The sequence below is a fragment of the Sciurus vulgaris genome, assembly GCF_902686455.1.
Source record: "Sciurus vulgaris genome assembly, chromosome: 3".
NCBI lineage: Eukaryota > Metazoa > Chordata > Mammalia > Rodentia > Sciuridae > Sciurus > Sciurus vulgaris.
The window spans coordinates 12,833,851-12,859,635 of record NC_136463.1 but is presented as its reverse complement, the minus strand read 5'-3'; the positions used below and the strand labels follow the sequence as shown (position 1 = coordinate 12,859,635).

At 34.3% G+C, this 25,785-nt stretch overlaps 1 protein-coding gene across 7 annotated transcripts in view; it reads left to right on the top strand.

Moving 5' to 3' along the window:
- Window positions 1-25,785, top strand: part of CEP112 (centrosomal protein 112) — a gene marked incomplete at its 3' end in the record, with an annotated part of 475,585 nt that overhangs the window by 21,450 nt on the left and 428,350 nt on the right. The window lies entirely within an intron of this gene.

Sequence of the window (25,785 nt, the reverse complement as noted above, 5' to 3'; positions counted from 1 at the left end):
TTAGGCATATTTTTTTCCCCCAGAAGTCAGATTTTTGACAAATTTAGTCACATTTTTCTTTTTCTTTCTTTTTTACAAAATGACTAAGGCTTTTTAATAGCATCTTTTTTATTTCACAAGCAGATTTTGTTGTCAGATAATACTAAACAGTTTTCATTGTTCTTTTATTAACAAAATAAGATGACAGTAAGTAGAATATTAAGTGTTAAAAGCCAGAGAGATATTGATAAATGTTGATTTCAAGGTGTGACTATTATTTTTATTTTTAGAATCAAATGTGTTTTCAAGTAGGTAATTAGAAATATGAAATCTTAAAATGTTTATAGGTATTAGGTCATTTTTTAGTTTTGCTAAGCATCTCATTGTTTAAAAAATTTGGTATCGTTCCTCTTTATTGACTAATATTAGGGCCTCTGATTTATAGTAAGGATATATAACTTATTATATTTATCACATTGAAACCAGAGTTTGAGATTAAACTAGATTCTCTAGCATCTCATTTTTTTCATTTAATATTTATTTCTAATAAAGTTCCCCTTCTTAAGGGAAAAATTAAGATAAATATGTTGTGGATCATGAGAATTACTTTTTTAAGTTTTGATACTTTACTGATATTAAAAATCATTGCTATTTATCTTTGTCTTTCACAAAAATATTTAGCAATTATACCCAAGGAATACTATTTTGAAGATGGTATATAATAGTATTACTGGTTATTCATATAAATAAAAAGACATAAAAATAAAAAGTTAAGCACAAGACTGTAATCCCAGTGAATATATCACAATTTATATACATTAATTCTACTGTTGTTGAACTTTTGGATTGCTTCCAGTTTTTGTCTATTACAAATAATTCTGTGAACATTCTTTTGCATACCTTTTAGTGCACATATGCCCACCTTTTTTAAAAAGTTGACTTAGAAGTGTAATTACAGTAGACACTGCTGTAGAGTTTTCCAAGGTGGGTAGGCTAATTGACATTTCCACTAGCAGAATTTGAAAGTTCCTATGGCTCCCTTTTCTTGCCAGTACTTGTGTTGTTAGTGTCTTTTAATTTTAGTAATTCTGGTATGGTGGATGTGTACTTTCAATTTTACATTTTCTTTCATGACTAATGATTTTCAGCATGTTTTTATTCCTACTTGACCATTTGAATCTCTGACTTTGTGATGTTCCTATTTAAGTCCTTGACCATTATTTTCTATGCATAAAAATGTTGTCTTTTTTCTTTGCTGATTTGTCTTTATATATTCTGAATAACAATTCTTTGTTGAATATATGTTTTGCAAATACTTTTCTCTCCCTCTGTATCTTGCATTTTCAATTTCATTGGGATCTTACTCCACTTTATGTTAGTGTGATAGAATACCAGACACAAGGTAGTATGTAATGAACAGAACTTACGCCTCATAAATCTGTAGGCTAGGAAGTCTAATATCAGGCTGCTGGCATCTTGCAAGGGTCTTCTTTCTACTTCATCCCATGGTGCAAGGTGAGGCTGAGAAGTGAGAATGAGAGTGAGAGAAGAGGGCAAGCCAACTAGGCAGAGGGGGAATTTACCATTTTATAGTGAACCCATTCCCACTACCGCAACATTAATCCGTTCTTGTGGATCATGGTCTAATTACCTGCTGAAGGTCCCCCCTCTTAATACTGTTACCATGACAATTAAATTTTAACATGGGTTTTGGAGGGGACAAATATCCAAACTATCTGTTGAAATTATTAATTATAATATAGTTTTTTTGTGTTGTCTCTGTTGGTGTGTGTGTGTTTTATGGGTGTTTGGAATTTTTTCTCTTGCTTATCCTAAGATCATGGAGGTAATCTGTGTTTTTTTCTAGTAACCTCATTTCACCTTTCTAATTTAGGTATATGGTATATCTGGAATTGATTTTTCTGTATGAAGTGAGGTAGGGGTCAAGGCTAGGTTCATCTCCTCTGTCCCCCTGCTCCCCCAGCGAATATCCATTTGATTCTTTCCCCACTGCTATGCTTGGCACCATTATTGTACACCAGGAAATCTTATTTGTATAGGCTTGTTTCTGGTCTCTAGTTTCTTCATTGGTCTGTTATCTATATCTGTTACTACCATACTGTCTTAATTACTATAACTTTGAAATAAATACTGATTTTTAGTAGTATAGCATAGGCCCTTCCTGAGCCCCAGGCAAGTAATGATCTCCTTTTTGTGTTCGTATTTATATATTTTCATTTTCTAAAAATTTTATAAGTGGGATCATAAGACATGTAGTCCTATGTGTCTGGTTTTCACTCAACATATTCTTTTGAAGTTCATATATATCAGTAGTTAATTCCTTTTGTTTCTGAGTGGAATTTCATAGATGAATATAACATATTTTGTATATCCATTTACCAGTAGATATTTGTTTTGTTTTCTATTATGAGTATTCCTACTGTGGATTTGTGTGTGTATGTGTGTACATGTGTACACTGTGGATTTAACTCAGAACTTAATGTGTACTAAATATGTGCACTACTACTGAACTGTACCCCATCTGCTATGGAAATTCTTTACAAGTTCTTGACTGACCATTTTTTCTTTTCATTTCTCTTGGGTAGATATCTAGAAGTGGGTTATGTTTTTAAGTGTATTTCATTTTTTTTTTTTTTTTTTTTTTTGTGGTGCTGGTGATTGAACCCAGGGCCTCATGCACGATAAGTGAGCACTATACCACTGTGCCATGTCCCCAGCCCTTTAAGTATATTTTTAACTTAAAAAATTTTAAACTGTTTTCCCAACGGGCTCCTTTTAATTTCATACCATCTCTTTTTCAGTCCAAGATGTTAGAGATTTTGTTAATATAAGAAAAGTACAAAAGGAGGTGGGATAAAACTAAAAGCAAAATGACAGACTAAATCTTAGAACCAGGGGTTGGGGATTTAGCTCAGTGGTAGAGCACTTGCCTAGCATGTGCAAGGCCCTCAGTTCAGTCCTTGACTCTGAAAATTTTCTCTAGTGGTTGAAAAATTATATTTTTTTCTGACTTCATTGGAATTGAATAAGAAATCAACAATAATGGTTAACCCAGAAAAACCCTCAAAGGTTTGTAAGTTAAGAAAATTCACTTTGGTATAACCCATGGGTCAAGGAAGAAATTAGAAGAGAATTTAGAAAATATTTTGAACCAAATGATTAAAACAAAACAAAACAAAACAAAACAAAAAAACACCAAAAACAAAATTTGTGGGACACACTAAAATGGTTAAAAAGTTTTTAGTCCCTTTTTAGGAAAGAAGAAAGATCTAAAATGAATGCTCAAAGCCTTTTTTTTTTTTTTTTTTTTTTTTTTTTGCGGTGCTGGGGATTGAACCTAGGGCTTTGTGCTTGCAAGGCAAGCACTCTGCCAACTGAGCTATATCCCCAGCCCTCAAAGCCTTTTGAAGCTTGAAAAATAAGACCTAAGTGAACACAATGGCAGTAGAAGAAGAAAAGAAAATAGAAGTAGAAATCAATATAACAGAAAACAATAGAGGAAAATCAATGGAACCCAACACTGATTTTTTGAAAGATAAATGAAGTTGATAAACTCTAGTTGAATTGATCAAGTAAAAAAGAGAAAAACATGGAAAAATAAGAAAACTTGTGGTTTAGGTTTATAACTCCACTTTTTGTTTTAACTGTAAAACAAATTTAATAAGATGCATAAAATAATTGTAAACATATGTAATGGGTGCACAACATTAATAGAGGAGGAGGAGGAGGAGCTATAAAGAAGTAGAGAAGTAGAGGTTTTGCTTATCATTGTGATTGATTTTAAAATAGATTATTGTAACTTAGAGAATTTTAAGTTTCATCTTGGAGTAATTACAGAATGTTTATAGAATATACACAAAGGCAATGAGAAAGAAATTAAAACATCACTACAAAAATTAAACATAAAGGAATACAGTAAGGGAGGAAATAAGTAGGACTAAGGTAGAAGCCATCTAGGAAACAACAACAATAATAAAACAAAGTGACCATAGTAAGTCCTTCCCTACCAGTAATTACTTTAAATGTAAATGAGCTGAACTTCCCTGATTCGAAGACATAGATTGGTATTATGTATTAAAACAACAACAACAGGATCCATTTGTGTGCTGTCTATGAGAGACTTTATATCTGAGGACATGCAAGATTGAACATGAAAGAATGGAAGATGATATACTATGCAAGTATAGAGTAACTCAGAGAGCAGGGGTGACTAATATCAGACGAAATGAAACTTAAGTACAAAAACTTAAAAAGAAATGAAGCACATTGTATAATTATGAATGGATGAATTTAGTAGGAAGAACAATTATTAACATATATGCATCAAACATCAGAACTCCTACATACATGAAGTAAACAGTTGAAGGAGAAAATAGAGTTCTATAATAATATTCTGGGACTTTAGTACCCCATTCTTAAAAATAGATAGAATAACTAGACAAAGATCAATCAAGAAACAGAAAACATGAAGCTTGGTGCTGTGGTGCACAACAGTAATCCCAGCTACTCAGGAATTGAGGCAGGAGATCATAGGTTAGAGGTCAACCTGGTCAACTTAGCAAGACCCTTTCTCAAAATATGAAACAAAAAAGGGCTGAGTGGCAGAGCACTTGCTAGTGTGCATGAGTCCCTGGTTCAATCTGCAGTATGAAAAAATAAGAATAAATTTTTTAAAAAGGAAAGGCATGGATCATATGAACAACACTGTGGACCAGTTTGACTTAACAGTTGTCAACAGAACACTGTAGCCAGCAATAGTGGAATATACAGTTCTCTGAAGTGCATGTGGAACATTCTTTAGGGTATGCCACACATTAGGCCACAGAACAAATCAGTACTTGTAAGAAAATCAAAATAATATAAAAAGTATCTTTTCTTATCCCAAAGGAGAGATATTAGAAATCAACAGAAGGACTCGTGGAAAATCCACAAAAATGTAAATGTTAACAAACTCAAATAGCTGATAGATCAAAGAAGAAATCACAAAGGAAATTAGAAAATATTTGAGACCAATGAAAACAAAAAATACAACATAGCAAAATTAAGGAATGCAGTGACAACAGTGCAAACAGGAATTAATTTTTTTTTGTTGTAAGTGCTTATATTAAAAGACAAGAAAAGTCTCCATTTAAGAATCTAATATCTTACATCTTAAGGAAGCAGAAAAAGAAGAACACACTAAACCTAAAACTTAGAGGATAGAAAGAATAAAGATTAGAGCAGAGCTAGACAAAATAGGGAGTAGAAAAACAATAGAGAAAATCAATAAAACCTACCAAGTGTGTTTTTTGTTTTTTTTTTTTTTTGAAAAGACCAACAAACAGACCAACAAGGACTAAGAGAAAAGAGTACACTCAAGTAATTCAGAAATGAAGGAGGGGATGTTACAACTAATTTGACAGAAATAAAATGGATTTTCAGAGAGTTTATGAACAATTGTATGTTAATGTATTGACTAACCTAGATAATATGGAAAAATTTCTCAAAACAGCCTACCAAGATTAAATTATGAAAAAATAAGAAATCTGAACTGGTCTATAATTAGAAGATGAAATTGATAATCAAAAACCTCTTAACAACAAAAATGTCCAGAACCAGGTGGCTTTACTAGTGAAGGATAATACTTAATCCTTCCTTAAACGTTTCCAAATAATTAAAGACGGAGGAACACTTCTCAGTTCATTGTGTGAGACCAGCATTAAGTTGATATTATAGCCAGACAAGGATAAAACAATAAAGGAAAACTACAGGCCAACACCCTGATGAATATTGATGCAAAACTAAATTCAGCAACAAATTAGAAGACTTGTATATCATGACCAAATGGGATTGTTTTCCTGGAATGCAAGGATAGTTTGATGTATGAAAGTCAATAAATATGATATACCACATTAACAATATGACAGGACAGGATCTCACACAATCATCTTAGTTGATGCAGGAAACTCACTTGACAAAATTTATCAATCTTTGATTTTAAAAAATTTAGAAGGAAACTACCACAACATAAAAAAGGCCACATAAGCCAACATCATTTTGGTGAAAGATTAAAAGCTTTTCCACTCAGATCAGGAATAAGATAGTCTGTTTTTACATGTGTATTCAACATAACACTAGAAGTCCTAACTAGAGCTATTGACAAGACAAAGAAATAATAGGCATCGAAAGTGGAAATAAGTAAAGTTGTCTTTATTCACAAACAACATGATCCTATATATAAAAAGCCCTAAGGATGAAAAGCATTCAGCCTGTTTGCAAGATACAAAATCAGCACACAAAAACTTGTTGCATATTAATATGCTAACAGTGAACAATCTAAAAAGGAAATTAAGAACACAATAATGTTTTCAATAGCATCAAAAAGAATAAATTACTTAGAATAAACTTACCCAAGGAGATAAAAGACTTGTACACCAAAATCTACAAATCTTCCTGAAAGAATTAAAAAGATACCAATAAATTGAAAGTATCCTGGGTTCAAGAATTGGAAGACTTAATATTTTACAGATGTTAATACTACACAAGATGATCTACAAATGCAATACAATCCCTATCAATATCCCAATGATATTGATTAGGATCAGACTTCCTTAACAGGACTCCCATAGCACAAGAAATAAAAGCAAGAATCAATAACTGGGATAGATTCAAACTAAATAGCTTTCTCTCAGCAAAGGAAAATATCAGCAATGCGAAGAGAGAGCCTACAGAGTGGGAGAATATCTTTGCCACTCATACTTCAGATAGAGTACTAATTTCCAGAATATATAAAGAACTCAAAAAATTCTACACCAAGAATACAAATAACCCAATCAACAAATGGGCTAAGGATATGAACAGACACTTAACAGAAGAAGATCTACAAGCAATCAACAAACATGAAAAAATGTTCGCCATCTTTAGTAATAAGAGAAATGCAAATCAAAACTACACTAAGATTCCATCTCACCCCAATTAGAATGGCAATTATCAAGAATACAAGCAACAATAGGTGTTGGAGAGGATGTGGGGAAAAAGGTACACTCATACATTGCTGGTGGGACTGCAAATTAGTGCAACCGCTCTGGAAAGCAGTGTGGAGATTCCTTCGAAAACTTGGAATGGACCTACCATTTGACCCAGCTATCCCACTCCTCGGCCTATACCCAAAGGACTTAAAATCAGCATACTACAGAGATACAGCCACATCAATGTTCATAGCTGCTGAATTCACAATAGCCACACTATGGAACCAATCTAGATGCCCTTCAATTGATGAATGATAAAGAAACTGTTGTATATATATACAATGGAATATTACTCAGCTATAAAGAGTAATAAAATTATGGCATTTGCAGGCAAATGGATGAAATTGGAGAATATCATGGTAAGTGAGATAAGCCAATCTCAAAAATCCAAAAGAGGAATGATCTCACTGATAAGCAGATGATGACACGTAATGGGGGATGGGAGGGGGCAAGAATGGAGGAAGGAGTGATTGTATAGAGGGAAAAGAGAGGTGGGAGGGGTGGGGGATGGAAAAAAATAACAGAATGAATCAAACATCATTACTCTATGTAAATTTATGAATATGCAAATGGTATGCTGTTACTCCATGTACAAACAGAAACAACATGTATCCTATTTGTTTACAATAAAAATAAATTTAAAAAAATCCCAATGACATTTTTTCAGAAACTGAAAAATATGTCCTAATATTCATGTCAAATCTCAGTAATGAAAACAGGGGTATTGATGAAGAAATGGATGAATCTGTAGAATAAAAGAGAAATTTTCGAAATAGGCCTCATGTATATAATCAGTTGATTTTCCCTAAAGATGGCAATGAAATGGAAGGAAGAGGTCTTTTCATCATGTCCAAACAACTTGATATCCATGTGGAAAAACACTGAAAAGGGTTATAGACCTAAATGAAAATGCCAACATTATAGAACTTTTAGAAGAAAGCAGAAAATCTTGTGAACCTGGAGTACACAAATATATCCAAAGTAGAATGTAAAAACAAGACAGTACAGTAAGATATTTTTATAGAAATTTTTTCTTAGAAAAGTGTCATTTGGAAATTACCTAGCAAGGTACAGAATGGGAGAAAATATATTCATAGACATGTATCTGATGGACTCATACATAGAATATGTATCTTTACAACTTGAGAAAAAATAGAAAGCAAACCAATTAACGTACAGAAGAGTTTGTAGACACTTCCAAATAAAATTATATAAAGGGTTAACATACATTCATGAAAAGATAGTCAATGCTATTCGTTATCTGGGAAATGCAAATTCTTAAGCACAATGTGATACCAGTACACATCTGTTAAAAGGACTAAAATTACAGACACTTAGAAAAACACTATGGGGTGATGCAATGAAACTGTAAGTCTCATACCGTTGATGGGAATGTAGTATGGCACAACTGCATTGGAAAATAGTTTGGCACTTTCTTTCACATTTTAGATAACTTGGCATATGACCAAGGCATTCTCTTCCTAGGTATTTAATCAGGAGAAATGAAAAAATGTCTACCTAAATACTTGAGTGTTCATAGCAGCTTTATTCATCATAGCCAAAATGTGTAAACAATCTGTCCATCAATATATGAGGAGAAAAGCAAATTCTAGTTTATCCATATAATGGAATACTACTAAGCAATAAAAATGAATTTGTTTACATGCAGCAACATGGATAAACCTCAGAAGCATCCTCAGTGACAGAAGCCAGACATAAAAATGTATATGCTGTTTAATTTCATATATAAGAGATTCTAGAAAATACTTGTCATCTGGGATTGGAGGAGGAGATACATTGATTCTAGATGGGCTCAGGAGATTTTGGGGGTGTGATGGGGATAATCTTGTGTATTTGCTGGCTTACACAGGTGTATGCTTTTGTCAAAACTCATTAAATTCTACATTTTAAGTGGGTATAGTTTTATACATAACTTATACCTATAAATTTAATGGAAATCAGGTGTAGGTATGGCGGGGACCTTCTTGGTGTGCTTCTTTGGGTCTGGAAACTTGTAAACTCAAGAAATTGTCTGTTCTTCCTCTCTACAGCCAACAAACAGTGGTGAGAAAGGGACTTGGAAATTGCAGTAACTTTTCCCATCGAAAAAGCAGGAAATCGGGAGTGTGTAGCAATGGCTTTAGCAATTGTAAATCTAGCCAGGTGTGTGTTGTATATTTCTTGATTTGGGCTTAGAGTTGCTTTTTGGGATTGTTTTTTTACATCTGCGTGCTCCATCTTTTAGACCCTTGGCTTGTCCCTCTTAATTACCTTTGTTTTACCATAAGAAGTTATTTACTTTAAGCTGGGGAGTTTTCCCAGCCTGCTTCCTGTATATAGGAATTTGGAGAACCAACTGATGCTTCTTTTCAGTTGAATACGTCTCTTTCAAATGAAGCTAGTATAATTCCTTTAAAAACGGTGTGGCTTTCTGTGTTTCAAATTATAATCCATTCCATTAGACAAGTTCCATATTCACAAATACCTTCGAGACAGGGTTTCTCTGTTTTGGTCCAAAACTCAGGATGCTGTGTACAACACCCTAATGATTCTTTGAAGCCTTCTTATCTATTGGAGATTCTTGGAAGCCTTCTTAACTATTCAGAATTCTGATACATAACTTCTTACGTATTAGAGAGATGAAAATGTTTAGAAGCCTTTGTTTTGCTGATAAGGCCTTTATCACTGCCCCAAATCTTTTTGCAGTCTTAATGTGCTTGAAGATGTATCCTGGAGACTTTGACGTCAAGTCCATGTTTTAGTGGCAAAACCTTGGATTTGATCTTTGCCCTGAGGTTATTTCTTGTGATCAGTGTCTTTTGCTAGCTTAAGAAACTGATAAAGAGTACCTTTTCAACTGTACGGGTCCTATGTTGGAAATATATCTTCTACAACTTTACTTCTTATTTCATTTCTATTTCTATCTTTTCAGCCACAGCTAAAATAAAGCATTTGACATTTTAAATATTTTACTCGGAATTCTCTTTAGCCAATTTTTATGTAAATTCATTAAGTATAATTTCTATTTTCCACAAGTTTAACACTGTTGTTAAACTTTCCATCTCTACATCATATAGATTGTCTTTTTATCTGGCTTAAAGTACATTTTCCTCCCTGTCCTTCCAGCCTTCCCAACATCCTTGAGGTCTTCACCAATGGCCAGTTCTAAAAGATGATACTATGTTTTAGATTTTTGTTACTTAGTACCTCACTTCTAGGAACCAGTTTATGTTTTGTTCATTTATTACTGTGTAACAGCAACTAAAAGGACAATGATTTTATTATTTGTTTTGTCTCTGCGTTGACTCAACTGGACAATATTTCTCATTTTTGCCCTTATTTGGGAAACTGGATTGGGCTATGGCATTGAAGAAAGTTCACTTATGTACAGGGCACGTTGGTGGTGGGTAGACTAGGGTTAGATATGAAGGCTGAGGCCTAGCTGGGATTCTCTGACGCTCATGCAGTCTCATGGTTTTCCTTCTTCACGGGCCTTTCCACATAGCCTCTGCTTGTGATCTTTTCTCTCCAGCAGGGCAGCCAAACTTAGGGTTTCCAAATGTATAAAAGAGAAAGCATCTAAGGTATCTTAAGGTTTGAACCTGAAACTGGTTGAGTGTTGGTCTGTTGCATTTTATCGAATAAAGTGAGTCACCGGCCTTGCCTGTGCACAGCGTAGAAGGGGCCCATACAAGGACGTGAGAACTGGGAGGCATGGTGTCGTGGAGTCCATCTTTGGTTACCACACACCACTTGGCCCAAGGGTGTCCCAATTTAGTTACCAATCAGTGTAAACTTGGTTTAGGCTGTGGTTTTGAGGCTGTGTCTGTATCCTTTGCCTTTCTCAGGGATGCAGCGTCTCAAGCCATTGCTAGCAGAAGTGGCCACCAGCTCTTAATTTCATCTTCCTTTTAAGAGCAAGGCACTGCAGCCCAACCTCTGGTTTCTGGATGAGTTTTTGATTTTGTTTAGGTAGGGAACTTTGGGTCCCTCTTACTTTTTAGTAATCATGCTTCCTACTGTCTTTTCAGTTGCTTCTGGAACCAGAGCCTAGAAGAAGTTTCCATCCTTTCCATTGCAGTGCATTTTTGTCCTAGACAAACTGGTGTCCTGATCTCCTTTCTGCAATCTTTTACATTTCTTTATTTGTTGTAGATGGGCACAATACCGTTATTTTATTTATTTATTTTTATGTGCAAGGCAAGTGCTTCACCACTGAGCCAGAACCCCAGCCCCTCTTTGCAATCTTGATTGGTATTTTCAGTACTATTTCATTTTTATATTCTCAGTTTCTGCTTGTTTCCTCTTTCTGGAATTCATATTATTGCTATGTTAGAGATTTTGAATCTATATTCTTTGTCTCTTACATATTCATTTATTATATTCATTACTTTTTTTCCTTTTGTTTTCTCAGAGAATTTCTTGAATTGGTTTTCTAACCCATTTTTTAATATTCTGCTATATTCATCTGCCATTTATTCATTGTGATTTTAAAATAGGTAATCAAGTATTTCATTTGTAATCACTGTTTTATGATCACAGATTGTTCATTCCCCTTTCACAAAGTGGCCACCTGCATTACATTGTGAATACATGTTATAAAAACATTTGAGAAATTTCCCATCTTTTAAAACAGTGTTTCTTTTTTTTCTTTGATTCCAAAATTATGTAACATGAGATCTACCACCTTGATTTTTTTAGTGTATAGCACAATATTGTTAACTATAAGCACAATGTTTTCAGCAAATCTCTATAAATTTTCATTTTTCATAATTGAACCTTTATACACTTTGAAAAGCAACTCCTCATTTTCCTATCCCATAAGCCCCTGGCAATCATCATTCTAACTTTCTGCTTCAATGGGTTTGGCCACTCTGGGCACCTCACATAAGTGGATTATATACTACTTATTCATTATAACTGTTTTATTTTACTTAACAAACTGTTCTCCAGGCTCACCTATATTGTCACTTATAAGATTAAGGCCAAATAATATTTTGTTTTATTTATCCATTCATCTGTAGATGGGCATTTAGGTTTCTTCCATATCTTGACTGTTGTCAATATGCTGCAATGAATATTGCAATTCTATTGTTGTCAATATGCTACAATAGAAGTGTAGTAACCTCTTCAAGATCCTGATTTCATTTCCTTTGGATATAGATCCAAAAGAGGGATTTCTGAATCATAAGGCTGTTTTATTCTTGATTGTTTGAGGACCCTCCATACTGTGTCCATAATGGCTATACCAATTTATGTTCTTATCAACACTGTGCAGAAGTTTCCTTTTCTATACATTTTTGCCAATACTTTTTATCTTTTGTCTTTTTGATAATAGTTATTCTAACAGGTGTGAGATGATACCTCATTGTGGTTTGCCTTGCATTTCCCTGATGATTAAAGATGTTGAACATTTTTTTCATATTTGTATGTCTAGTTTGGAGAAATGTATGTTCACATTCTTTGCCCATTTTTAAATTGAGTTGTTTTCTTGCTGTCGAGCTTTATTCTCTCAGTGGTAGTAGGGATTAAACCCAGGGGCACTCAACTACTGAGTTATATTTCCAGCCTTTTTAAATTTTGAGACAGCATCTTGTTAAGTTGCCCAGACTGACCTTAAACTTGCAATTCTCTCGTGTCAGCCTTCTAGGTGTGTGCTACCGCGTCTGGCCTATTGAGTTGTTTGAATTCCTTATATTGTTTGGATATTAACCTTTTATCAGACTTATGACCTGCAAATGTTTTCTCCCATTCTGTAGCTTGTCTCTTTGCTGTGCGGAAGCTTTTTAGATGGATGCAATCCCATTTGCCTCTTTTGGCTTTTATTGCTTATGGTTTTGGAGTCATATCCAAAAAAACCATCATCCAGAAAAATGTCAAGAAGCTTTTCATTTAGGTTGGCTTAATAGTTTTGCAGTTTCAGGTCTTATGTTTAAGTCTTTAATCAATTTCTAGGTGATTTTTTTGTGTATAATATAAGATAAGGAACCAGTTTTATTTTTCTGTGGATATCCAGTTTTCCTAACACCATTTATTTATTTAATATTTTTTCGTTGTAGGTGGACATAATATCTTTATTTATTTATTTTTATGTGGTGCTGAGGATCGAACCTAGTTCCTTGCATGTGCGAGGCAATTGCTCTACTACTGAGCTATAGCCCAGACCCCAGCACTATTTATTAAAGAGACAACCCATTGCCCATTCTGTGTTCTTGGCAACTTTGTCAAAGATCAGTTGGGCATATGTGCATGGATTTATGCATATTATTTATATATGCATATATAAACATTATAATTATATGTAGTAGTGAAATTCATTGTTGGATACTTGTATATGCACATGATATAACAATATAATTTGGTCAGTTTTGTTCCCCATTACATCCCCTTTCCTTCTCCTCCCTCCCCCTGGCCTCCTTTCTCTAATCTACTGATCTCCCTTCAATTTTCATGAGATCTTCCCCCTTTCTTTTCATTTTTCTTCTCTAGCTTCTGCATATGAGAGAAAACATGTCCTTTGACCTTCTGAGTTTGGCTTATTTTGTTTAACATAATATTCTTAAGTTCCATCCTTTGTCCTGCAAATGACATCATTTCATTCTTCTTCTTTTTTACTTAATAACTTTTATTTCAAATAAATTAATCTGAAATGTTGAAGAATGTGATCAAATGCTTTCACCTCATTGGAAATCAGTTTATCTGCAAAATGAGAGAATTGGCTCAAATGCACTTTTGACCCTTCCCATTCTAAACATGCCATGTTTCCATGCTTATTGAATTGGAGTACCCAAATGTGGAGTCCATTCAAATGTTAACCAGTTGAATTGCCCAGTGACAGCTACCAACATATTCACTGAGTTATTCCCGGAGTTAAACAGCATACTTTGAAGATAGAATATAATGTATTAACTACTTGTAGTTGAAGTAAACTGCAGTGGTCAGGAAGTTATGGGGATGACTGCCTTCATCTTGCTATTTGGCAAACCTCACAACAAGTAGCAACAAGAGTGGCTAGCAAAAAAAAAATCTGGGCAGTATTCAAATTTGAAAAAGTAGTTATGCTGAAATCAAGGTAGAAGATCCAGGTCCTTGACTGGCTTATCTGGATAAACTCTTTTTTTTTCTCCCATAGCTTTTTTGAGGTAAAATTGGAGTACAATAAATGCACATATTTGAAGTATGAAATTAGATAAATTTTGACATGTATGTAACCAATACAATCAATATAAAAGGCATTTCTATTACTTTTTTAAAATTTGAAATCATTGTGTTTCCTGCATGATTTATTACATTAAAAATCAATCACCTTAAGATATGTAGAACCCCACCCCCACATTTCAGCTATTTCAAAAATTAAATGGCATACTTATAAATATCTCAGAGGTCAAGGAAGAAAGCACAAGAAAAGTAAATAAAAAGTTCTTTGAACCAAGTAATAATAAAAGCTTAAAATATCAGAATCTCTGGGATGAAACAGTACCCAGATGAACATTTATAACTTAAAGTACTTATATGAAGCTAGAATAACAATCAAATTATTTTCAAATTATGTAGTAGGAAGGAAAACATAAGAGTAGGATCAGAAATATTTGAAATGGAGAAGACATAATACAGCTGAAATTTTATAAAAATCAAACAGGTCTAATCAAGAAAAAAACAAGAACACAAAAAGTAATATCAATGCAAAGGGAGCTATCAAAATAACCCTACTGGTGCTAAAAATACATTAAGGTAATATTACAGTTGTATGCAAACATATGTGATAGCTTACATAGCATGTCTATATTAGAGAAGGGTCCATGTGTTACTGAGAAGAAAGTGTAGTCAGTCACTGATGGATGAAATATTCTATATATGTCTGTTAAGTCTAAATTATCAGTAGTATTTTTTACTTCGATAGCTTCTTTATTTAGTTTTTGCTTTAGAGGATCTATCCAGTGGTGACAGAGGCATGTTAAAGTCACCCAGTATTATTGTGTTGTGGTCTCTTTGATTCTCGAAATTAAGAAGGGTTTGTTTGATGTGCTTAGATGCTTCATTGTTTGGGGCATAAATATTTACAATTGTTATGTCTTGTTGATGTATAATTCCCTTAAGCAGTATGAAACGACCTTCTTTATCCCTTCTGATTAACTTTGACTTAAAGTTCACATTATCTGATATAAGGAGAGAAACCCCTGCTTGTTTATGTGATCCATGTGAATAATATGTTTTTTCCCATCCTTTTACCTTCAGTCTGTGGATGTCTTTTCCTAGGAGGTGAGTCTCCTGCAGACAGCATATTGTTGCATCTTGTTTCTTAATTCAATCTGCCAATCTGTGTCCTTTGATTGATGAGTTTAGGCCATTAACATTCAGGGTTATTATTGAGATATGATTTGTATTCCTGATCATTTGGTTTATTTCTGGTTTTAAATTTGAATTAGTTTCTCCTTTGATTGACTATACCTATAGTATAGTTCCTCCCTTTGCTGGTTTCACTTTTTTAAATTTTCATTTCATCTTCATTGAATATTTTGTTGAGAATGTTCTTTAGTGCAGGCTTTCTGTTTCTGAATTCTTTTAACTTTTGTTTATCATAGGAGGTTTTTTAATCTCATCTTCAATTCTGAAGCTTAATTTTGCTGGATATAGGATTCTTGGTTGGGATCCATTTTCTTTCAGGAGCTTGATATGTGTTGTTCCTGGACCTCCTGCTTTGAGGGTCTAGGTCGAGAAATCAGCTGAGATCTGAATTGGTCTCTCCCTATGTGTAATCTGATGTTTTTCTCTTGCAGCCTTTAAAATTCTATTCTTATTTTGCATGCTAGGCATTTTCATTATAATGTGCCTTGGTGTGAATCTATTGTAATTTTGTACATTTAGTGTCCTGTAAGCCCCCTGTATTTGATTTCCCATTTCATTCTTCAGGTCTGGGAAATTTTCTGATATTATTTTATTGAAAAGATTGTGCATACCTTTGGTTTGTATCTCTGTGCCTTCATCTATCCTGATAAATCTTAAATTTGGCCTTTTCATGTTATCCCATAGTTCTTGGAAGTTCTGTTCATGGTTTCTTAACATCTTCTCTGTGGTCAACTCTGTTTTTAAAATTATATGTTTTGTCTTCATTGCCTGAGGTTCTGTCTTCCAAGTGGTCTAATCTGTTGGTGATGCTTTCTATTGAATTTTTAATTTGGTTTATTGTTTCCTTCATTTCCAGGACTACCCCCCCCCCCCCGCCACTCCCCAAGAATCTTCGTCTCTTTATTGGAGTGATCTTTCACTTTTTGTATTTTCTCTTTGATTTAATTCCTTACACCATTCTTTACTTGCAGATCAGTTTAGCTATGTACATGCTAATCTCCTTCTCTGACATTTCTTCCATTGTGGTGTTGATGGATTTTGTTATTAAAGTATTTTGGTTTGTTTGGTGTGATTTGTTCTCTTGCTTTTACATGTTGTTTGTGTGTCTACCCATCTAATATTATGGATCTGAGGCAGTAGAATTCTACCTTGAGGACTTTATAGTGTCTCTGAAGGTTTCCAGTATCTCACTGTTTAGGGGGAGACAAATAACAGTGTTAATTATCACAATAAACAGAAATTCTGTGACCAGTTATTACCTACAATAAAAGTAACAAGTTTGCAAAAGAGTTTATGATTTCAAATGGTGGGCAGGGAGAGAACAGAAGTGATATAGGATGTGATGATTATGAGGGAGGAGGAGAGAAGAAGAAGTAAAAAATTAAAGGAAGAGTGAAAGAGAGGACAATAGACATTGGCTGTTATCAGAAGAAAAGAGAATCAAGGGAAATAGAAAAAATATATATGAAGCAAAATAAAAAAAATTAAAAATAAAAAGAATACAAACACCCTAGTTCACAAAAAACTAATCCTTGAAAAATAACTGACTTCAAAACTGCTAGAAATGAGAAAAAATACAAATATGAATATATATATATGTATATATATATATATATACATATATATATATGTCCATGTACCATTAAAGTCACAAGTAAAACAGAGAAAAAGAGTAAAAAAAAAATCTTGTTGAAAAGTTAAATAATTCTTTCCATTGGAGTTGAAAAGATTCTGTCTTTCTTCTCAGCAGTTTTAGGTGGTGGTGTCTGGTGTGTGATGCTCTGCCCTCTGGGTTGCTGCAGTGAGAGAGGTTATCCCATAGGTGGAATCACTGGAGGCAGGGTTTGGGTTTAGGTGGGCTCCAGGTTCTTTGCTGAATGCCTGTGGGTCAGGAGATTTTAAATCAACGCGCCTCTAGCACCCAGTACTTGCTGGTCCAGCTGGAAGACTGTCATACCTAGGGATCTCCCCTGGGTTCCACTCATGTGGTGAGAGACCCGATTCTTATTCCCGTCATTCTCAGACCCCACATTTCCTGGTCTCAGGTTCAATTTCCAAACAATCTCTCCTGCCCCTTCCCTTCTGAGTTCCTGGCCAGATGCACCTCTCTCATACGGTCCTGCAAGCAATTGGATTGGGGGAGGAAGGGTAGAGCCATGTGTATTTCTGTAATCAGTTCTCCCTATGTAAACCTCTTTCCATATTTGATTTTCTCCTGGTCACTTAAACCCACTCTATGTCTTGTAGCGTTTGGGCCAAACTGCCAGGAACTGGCCCCCTCAGCAGCCGGCCCTGTGCAGCGGCTACAAAATGGTTCCATCCTTTGTCCTCTGCACATCACCCAGAGAGGTGGTGGCTTCTTTCTCCACACACAGAGCAGTTAGTCTTTCAGGTTTGATGGGCAATGTCCTTGGTCTCTAATGTTCCATACCCAGACATGCCTTGGGCCTCCCAAAAATGTGGGTTCCTTTAATTTCCTTATCCCTCTACTCTGCTCATGCAGGAACCACTCTGGCTGGTGCTTCTGACCTGGCTGCGGTAGTGGCTGTGCTGCTGGGATTTCTTCCTTATTTTATTACATCCAATCTCCTGAGTCCCCGGTCTGCTTTGAATGTCCAGTTTTAAATTCTAGTAAAGTCTTCCTGCTCTTTTTTTGTTCCCCTACCTTGCTGAGAAGCTGCCTGTCTGCTTTCTTGATGTCACTCCATGGAGCAGTCAGGAAAGTGACCTCCTATATTCTGCCATGTTGAAAACCTCTCTGGATCTTCATTTTTCTTTATGACTGAATAAAACTCCATTGTGTACATATGCACCAAATTTTCTTTATCCATTAATCTGTTGACGGATACCTATGCTGGTTCCGTAATCTGGCTATTGTGTATTGTACTACTACAAACATGGGTGTGCATGTATTGCTATAGAATCATATGACTTTATATCTTTAGGACGAATTTTCAGAAATGGTATAGCTAGGTCATATGGTGGTTCTAGTCCTAGTCTTTTGAGGAACATCCTTGCTGATTACCATAGTGGTTGTACTAATTTGTAATTCCATCGGTAGTTTAAAGCGTTCCTTTTTCTCTGTCTTCTTCAGCATTTATTTTTGTAATACATTTTGAAATTAGGAAGGGCCATACCTCTAGCTTTGTTATTTTTGTTTAAGATTGCTTTGACATTCAAGGTCTTTTGTGGTTGCATATGGATTTTAGGATTATATTTTCTATTTCTGTGAAAAAAAATTGGAATTAAAAAAATTTTTTAGTTGTTAATGAACCTTTATTTTATTCATTTATTTATATGAGATACTGAGAAATGAAACCAAGCACTCTACCACTGAGCCATAACCCCAGCCCAAGTCATTGGAATTTTGATAGTAGATTGCTTTAGTAGAGAGTATGGATATTTTAACACTATTAATGTTACTAGTCCATGAATACAGGATACTTTGCCATTTATTTGTCTTCTTCAGTTTCTTTGAAAAATCCTTTGTAATTTTCATTATATACCTTTTTTTTTACTTTATTGGTTAAAATTATTATTAGTTTATTCTATTTGGTACTATTATAAAAAAGATTATTTATGGATTTATTTTCAAATAGTACCTTGATGGTGCATAGAAATGCTACTTCTTTTTGTGTATTGGTTATGTATCCTGAAATTTTATGTAATTTGTTTATTCTTCCTGACATTTTTTTTTAAATGCAGACATTGGGGTTTTCTAAATATAAGGTTATATCTACATACAGATACTATTCCTTCTTTTCTGAAATGGGTGACTTTTATTTATTTTTTTTACCTAATTGCTCTGGCTAAGACTTCCAGTGCTATGTTGAATATAAGTGGTGAGAACAATCATCCTTGCCTTATTCTGGATCTTAGAGGAAAAGCTTTTAGCTTTTCAGTGTTGAGTACTAATTTAGCTATAAGCTTGTCATTTGTGGCCCTTATTTTATTTTTTTGAGTTACAGTCTTTCTATACCTAACTAACTTATTGAATTTTTATCATGAAAGCTTATTGAATTTTGTCAAGTACCCTTTCTGTATCTACTTAGATGGTTGTTAAAACTTTGTCCTTCTTTCTTTTTTAATGCTCATTGTGAAGCATATGTTGGCATCACAGGGATGAATTCCACTTGATCACAATATATAATCTTTTTAATATGCTGTTGAATTGAGTCAGTATTTTGCTGAGAGTTTTTGTATCTGTGTTCATCAAGGATATAGGCCTGTAATTTTCTTCTCTCTCAGTGTCATTGTCCCATTGTAGTATTAGGGTAATGTTGGCTTTGAAAAATGAGTTTAGAAAAATTCCTACTTCTTCGATTTTTTGAATGAGTTTGAGGAGGATTTATGTTAATTCCTTCTTTAATTTTTAGGTGGCATTCACCAGTGAAGGCACCTATTCTTGGGCTTTTCTTTGTTGGGAGGTTTGTATTACTGATTCCTTCTCCTTACTAGTTATAGGTTGGTTCAAATATCTTGTTTTTTCACAATTCGGTCTTGGTAGGTTGTGTGTTTTTAGGAATTTTTCCATTTCATCTAGGTTAGTCAGTACGTTGACATTTTCTTATAGGACTCTCAGAATTCTTTTCATTTCTGTTAAACTTGTTGTAACATTCCCTCTTTCGTTTGTGATTCAAGTTGAGTGTTCTTTCTCTCTCTTTTTTAAAAATTAGTCCTAGGAGCTTAGAGTTTGTCAGTTTGTTGATCTTTTCCAACAACAACAACAGCAACAACAAAATACCCTCCACATACACACACTTGGTTGATTTCATTATTTTTTCCCATTGTTTTTCTACTCTATTTTACCTCTCCTCTCATCTTTATTATTTCCTTTCTTATAAAGGTAGCTTTGAGTTTAGTATGTTCTGCCTTTTCTGTTTCCCTAGTGTATAACTTTAGATTGTCGACTTGAGATTTTTCTTTTTAAATACCAGCACTTTCACACCTATAAATTTTCCTCTTAGTACTGCTTTTACTGCATCACATAATTTTGTTACATAGTATTTGTTTTCATTGGTCTTAAAATATTTTTTAATTTCCCTAGTTATTTATTCTTTGATCCACTGGTTGCTTAAGTGTGGGTTGTTTGATTTTTACATATTTGTGGATTTAGCATTGCCATTTTGTAAATTGCTTTCTAATTGGTTTATAGTTCCTTTGTAAATTTCTTCCTCTCATTGTCTTTCCTTGTGATTTTATATTATTTTGGGTTGCTATGGTATGCTTTGATTCTTTTTCTTTATATTTTGTGTCTCTACCACTTTTTAAACATTTGTGTTGCTCTCAGGTCACATAAGTCATTTTGGTTGTAAGAGTCTGGAGCAGTCTTCTCTTAGCCACAGTTTCACTTTCTGCAGTTTCAGCTACCCACAGTAAACTTCAGTCAGAAAATCTTAAATGGAAAATTCCAGAAATAAGCAATCCATATGTTTTAAATTGTGCACCATTCTGAATATCATGATAAATTCTTGTGCTGTTCACAACTCCATCCTGCCTGGGATATGATTCATCTCTTTTTCAGTGTATCCATGCCGTGTATGCTACCTGCCCATAGTAACTTAATAGCTGTGTAAGTATTGCATACACGATTCAATAATGTCTGCTATTTAAGGTTTCCACTGGAGTGAGGGAGGGTCTTAGGATGTATCTCCCATGAATAATGGGACTACTGTATTTTAAGCTAATAATAATTTGACTTTGATTACATATAAGAACTCTACATTATTACTCCCTTCATACTTCATGTTGTTAATGTCCCAGTTTTTACCTTTTTGGATTATCTATCCATTAACAAATTATTATAGTTGTAGTTGCATTTTAAGATTTTTTTCTTTAACTTTTAAAGTTGGAAATGATTTATGTACCACCAAACATTAATGGGGTAATCTGTATTTCACCATATAATTAATTTACCAGTGAGCTTTATATTTCTATGTGTTTTCATGCTGCTAATTAGCATCCTTTAATTTCAATTTGAAGATATCCCTTTAGTATTTCTTTTAAGTCAGGTCTTGTGGTGCTGAATTCCCTCAATAAATTATCTGTCCAGGAAAGTCTCCTTCATTTCTAGTGGAAAGCTTTGTAGGACATAACATTCTCGGTTAGCAGATTTTCTCTTTCAGTATTTGGAATGTATCATTCTTTCCCGGCCTGTAAGGTTTCTGCTGAGGAATCCAGTGAAAGTCCTATGGGGACTCCTTTATTAAATATGAATAACTTTTCTCTTTTATTTCTTTGAGTTTTGACCATTTGATTCATAGTGTGTCTTAGCGCATATCTCTATGTATTTAACTGATTTGGAACTTTTTGAGTTTCATAAATATAGATGTACATTTCCCTTCCCAGATTATTTCTTGAAGTAAGATTTCCTTAGCTAATTATTTCTTTAAATATTTTAATACCCCTTTCTCTCTGTCTTTTCTCTTTCATTACAGTAATACATATTGATCTGTTTGATGGTGTCCCATAGTCCCTTGAACTTCATTGCTTTTCATTACCTTTTAATTTTTTCTTCTCTGACTGGATCATTTCAAATGTGCTATTTTTGAGTTTGACAACTCTCTTTTGTACTTGATCCAGGTACTGTCAAACCCCTCTAGTTAATTTTTTAGTTTGGCTATTATACTCTGAATTTCCTAATTTTCTATTTTTCTTTTAAAACATTTTCCTCCCAGTTTTTTTTACATTCTCTTTTCATATATATATATAAAATTATCCTAAGCTTATTGAGTATTTTAATGATACTAATTTTGCTTTCTTTGTCAATAATTTATGTATCTCCATATTTTTAGGGTTAGTTTCTGGATATTTATTTTGTTCCTTTGTTTGTGCCTTATTTCATTTTCCTTAATACTTCTTGTTGGTGTCTATATACTTGAAAACAGTACTTTTGCCCAGTCTTTGTGAACTATGTTTTTGTACATGGAAAACCTTCAAGAATCAGCCTGAGTAGAGATTCTAAAGCCATCTCAAACCTTATCTGTGGATATGTCTCCTCTGGACTGTCATGTGTAGATTCTTAGGGATATTTGCTGATTTCTCTTTTCAGGAACTTGTAATATCTTGTTCCTTTTGGTATCTATCTCTTATACTGTGGGCTTTCAGGAGTAGTAGCCCAACTTTTCTTTGGTTTGTTTTTTTAAATTTTCAGCCACCTGCTATACTTGATCATCAGGAGAGGTAAAATAGGAATAAGTCTCTTGGGCAGTTCTCTAAAATATCTGAATGTTGGACATATACTCCAGGCTTCTCTCTCTCTCTTTTTTTTTCCCAGATAGAAACTGTGGGTTTTGAGTTTCCCAGTCATTTCATGCCAAACCCAGAAGAAGAATTCTGGCTCTGATTGCATAATAGTACAAATTATTACCTTTGTTCTCAGTAGCTCCTGGCCATCTAGGATGTGTTGGTCCTGTTACTTCTTACAGAGTTCAGTTCCTCAGGTGGCCCTCTCCAAAAACCAGAGTGTTGGATGGATGCTCCAACTCTTTCCTTCCTTAGGGAGAAATTAGTTCTATGCTGAGCTGGTAGGAGGGGCTATGACCAGTTATTGCACAGTGGTTCAAACTGTAGCCTTTGTTCTCAGTAATTCTCAACTTGGGGCCTCTTCCTGTTGGAGATCAGATTTAAATAAAACAGAAATCAAACTCTCAAGTAGTCCCTGGGAAAGTCTGTGAACATTGAATGTATAGTCCATTCCTCTTTTTTCCTTCCTAGGGAGAAGCTGGAAGCTGGGGATTTCCTACTGATCATATGTTTGGAGGAGGGATTGTGGCAGGTGGATGCCACCAATTTTCTTACCTGCTTCAGTGCAGTTGGTTTCATTCTCTCCTCCTGGGTCTAGATGTCTCACAGAGGGAATTGGTCTGCATATTGTGATTGAATTTGTGTGTCTATGGAAGGAAGTGGGGGGATGCTGGGGCTTCCTGTTCTGCTGTATTTCTGACATCATTCCCTATAATTAAGTTTTTCGGAAGGACATTTGGCCTTTCTTTAGTCTTTAGATTTTATTATGTATCTCATTCCTTATCTCTCTCTGGATTGGGGCAAGTTTATGTTTATTATTTGGAATCAGCATAGATACTTGGAGAGAGTTGAACTAGTTCAGAATTAGAAAAGAGTGAATTGGAGAGTTTATATTTCCTGTAGTTTTACTGCTCAAGAGTAGTAAAGAGCGTGTTAGGGAATTTTACTAAGGTGTTGAATTTTTTTTCTGTTTGTGTTAATTTTGGCATCCTGGAATTAATTGAGCCAGAGCCCCCTTTTCTAGTTGGCCCCAGTACCATATCATGAGCTCACTTATAAGCATGTCCTCAGTGCCAATGTGATGGTGTACACTGTCTTATAAGCACCAGGACTCACTATTCTGTGTAGCAGGAGCACTTCTTGTTATTCATAAAAGCAGCTTTTTAGGATTGGCATTTTCTTCCAACCACGGTTGCACTGTTCACCCTGACCACTAGCCCCATCACTATGAATTTGAGACTGGCTTTGTACTTAGAGTTCAAGTTAATTGTGTTTCCAGCTGGAGACAGTCTCATGGCAAGAAATGAAACTTCTGTGCCTAATGTCTTGTGTTTCTTGTACTAGCCAGATTTCAGCAATGATACCGACCTCCTCCTTTAGTTGGCTCAGTTGCCTTCCAAGAAGCTGGCTTCTGCAATGCCTTTGCTTTATTTGGCCTTCATAGGCATATGTTTAAGGGCCAACTTAATGAGTTTAGTTTTGGACATGTTGAATTGGAGACAGGGTTATTCAATTTGTATTTGTAATGGATTTGGAGGCTAAGAGAATAATTTGAACGAGAGTTGTAGATTTGGTAAGCGAAACGTCTTACTTGAAATACTAATAGTACTTTGGATCACTCAATAAAAGCATGTAAGATAAAAACAAAGAGGTTAGACACAGAACCCTAGTGTTACAACACATATGGGTTTGGTAGAGAAGGAAAACCAGTGCAGGTTACTGTGAAGGATATTTTGAAGTACAGTACAAGAACCAGGGAAGAATGGCTTAGTGGAGTCAATGAACGTGACATCTTTAAAATACTATCCCTAATATTCTAGCGAGATCAACTATGGTTAAGACAGATTTCAACTCATTTGCTTGAGTGTAGAAGATACTGATGAGTTTATTTATAGTACTTTTACTTTAAGTAGAAGTCAATTTATAGTTGATTGAAAATTATATGACAGGTTAGGGCATGGATCCAGTAACTTCTGAAAATTTATTGTGAAGGGAAAGAGGTTGATTGGTATAAAGGAAAGCTACATATGAATCAAAAGAGTGTGTTGTTTTATGTATGCACCCTGTGTAATAAATAGATAAATGTTTCAGGCCTCTTTTTTATTAATATTTTCTATGAGAATTACTTTTAATATTTAAACATTTTTCAATTTTTAAGTATAGCTCTTTTTATGATTGTTTAATCAATTTTTAAAGAAGAATAGGCCACTGCTTAGTATATCAGGTTGCCTCTTCCGACACTCTGAGTTATAAAAACTTGTATCAACTCAAGTACATTGACTAGTGAAATTATCCTCAAAATATTACTTTGTCTATTTTTCTAATTTGATTTTAACCATTTGGATATCTGGGATACTGATTAAGGATATGAAAAATGAACAAAACATTTTAAAAATATTTTTATTTTAGTTGTAGATGGATACAATACCTTTATTTTATTTATTTTTCTTATGTGCTGAAAATCAAACCCAGTGCCTCACACATAAGTAAGTGCTCTACCACTGAGCTGTAACTCCAGCCTCTACAAAACAGATATTTAAAGATATTCTACATACTTAGTAACTAGTGTAGGGAATTTTTTTTTATTAGTGTTGCTACCAAAAAATGTATTAGTTTTAATATGGACTTTTTGAACTCAGTTTGTCTTTGGGGAATACTTCGTGTTTGTGAGGAAATCCTGATATGGGTTGTGGTTGAATTCCCTATACAGAGGTCCCCATAATAGCAGAAAATAGGTTCCGGCTCTTGAAAGTAAAGATAGTACTAAATTCTGTATGTACTCTATTTTTTCTATATACATATATATCTCTGATAGTTTAATTTATAAATTACACATAGTAAGATATGAACTATAATAAGAATATAGCACAATTATAGTATACTAAGATAAGAGGAATTTAAAACTTATGGTTCATTTCTGGAATGTTCTATTTAATATTTTTAGACTCCAGTTGATTGGGGGTAACTAACACTGTGGGGAAATAAACACATGGATGGGGGTGTCGTTCTCTATAATAGTTTCTGATTCATACATCTTAAAGTGGTTGAATAGAGAATAGGTAGGTATTCATAACCATGGGACGTGCATTAAAGTAGCTTGAATTGAAACATAAGAGAGATTCCAGGCCAAAAGCAGTGTATTTGAGAATGCTATCTTTGTATGATATATTAGATAAGAGACTTTTTG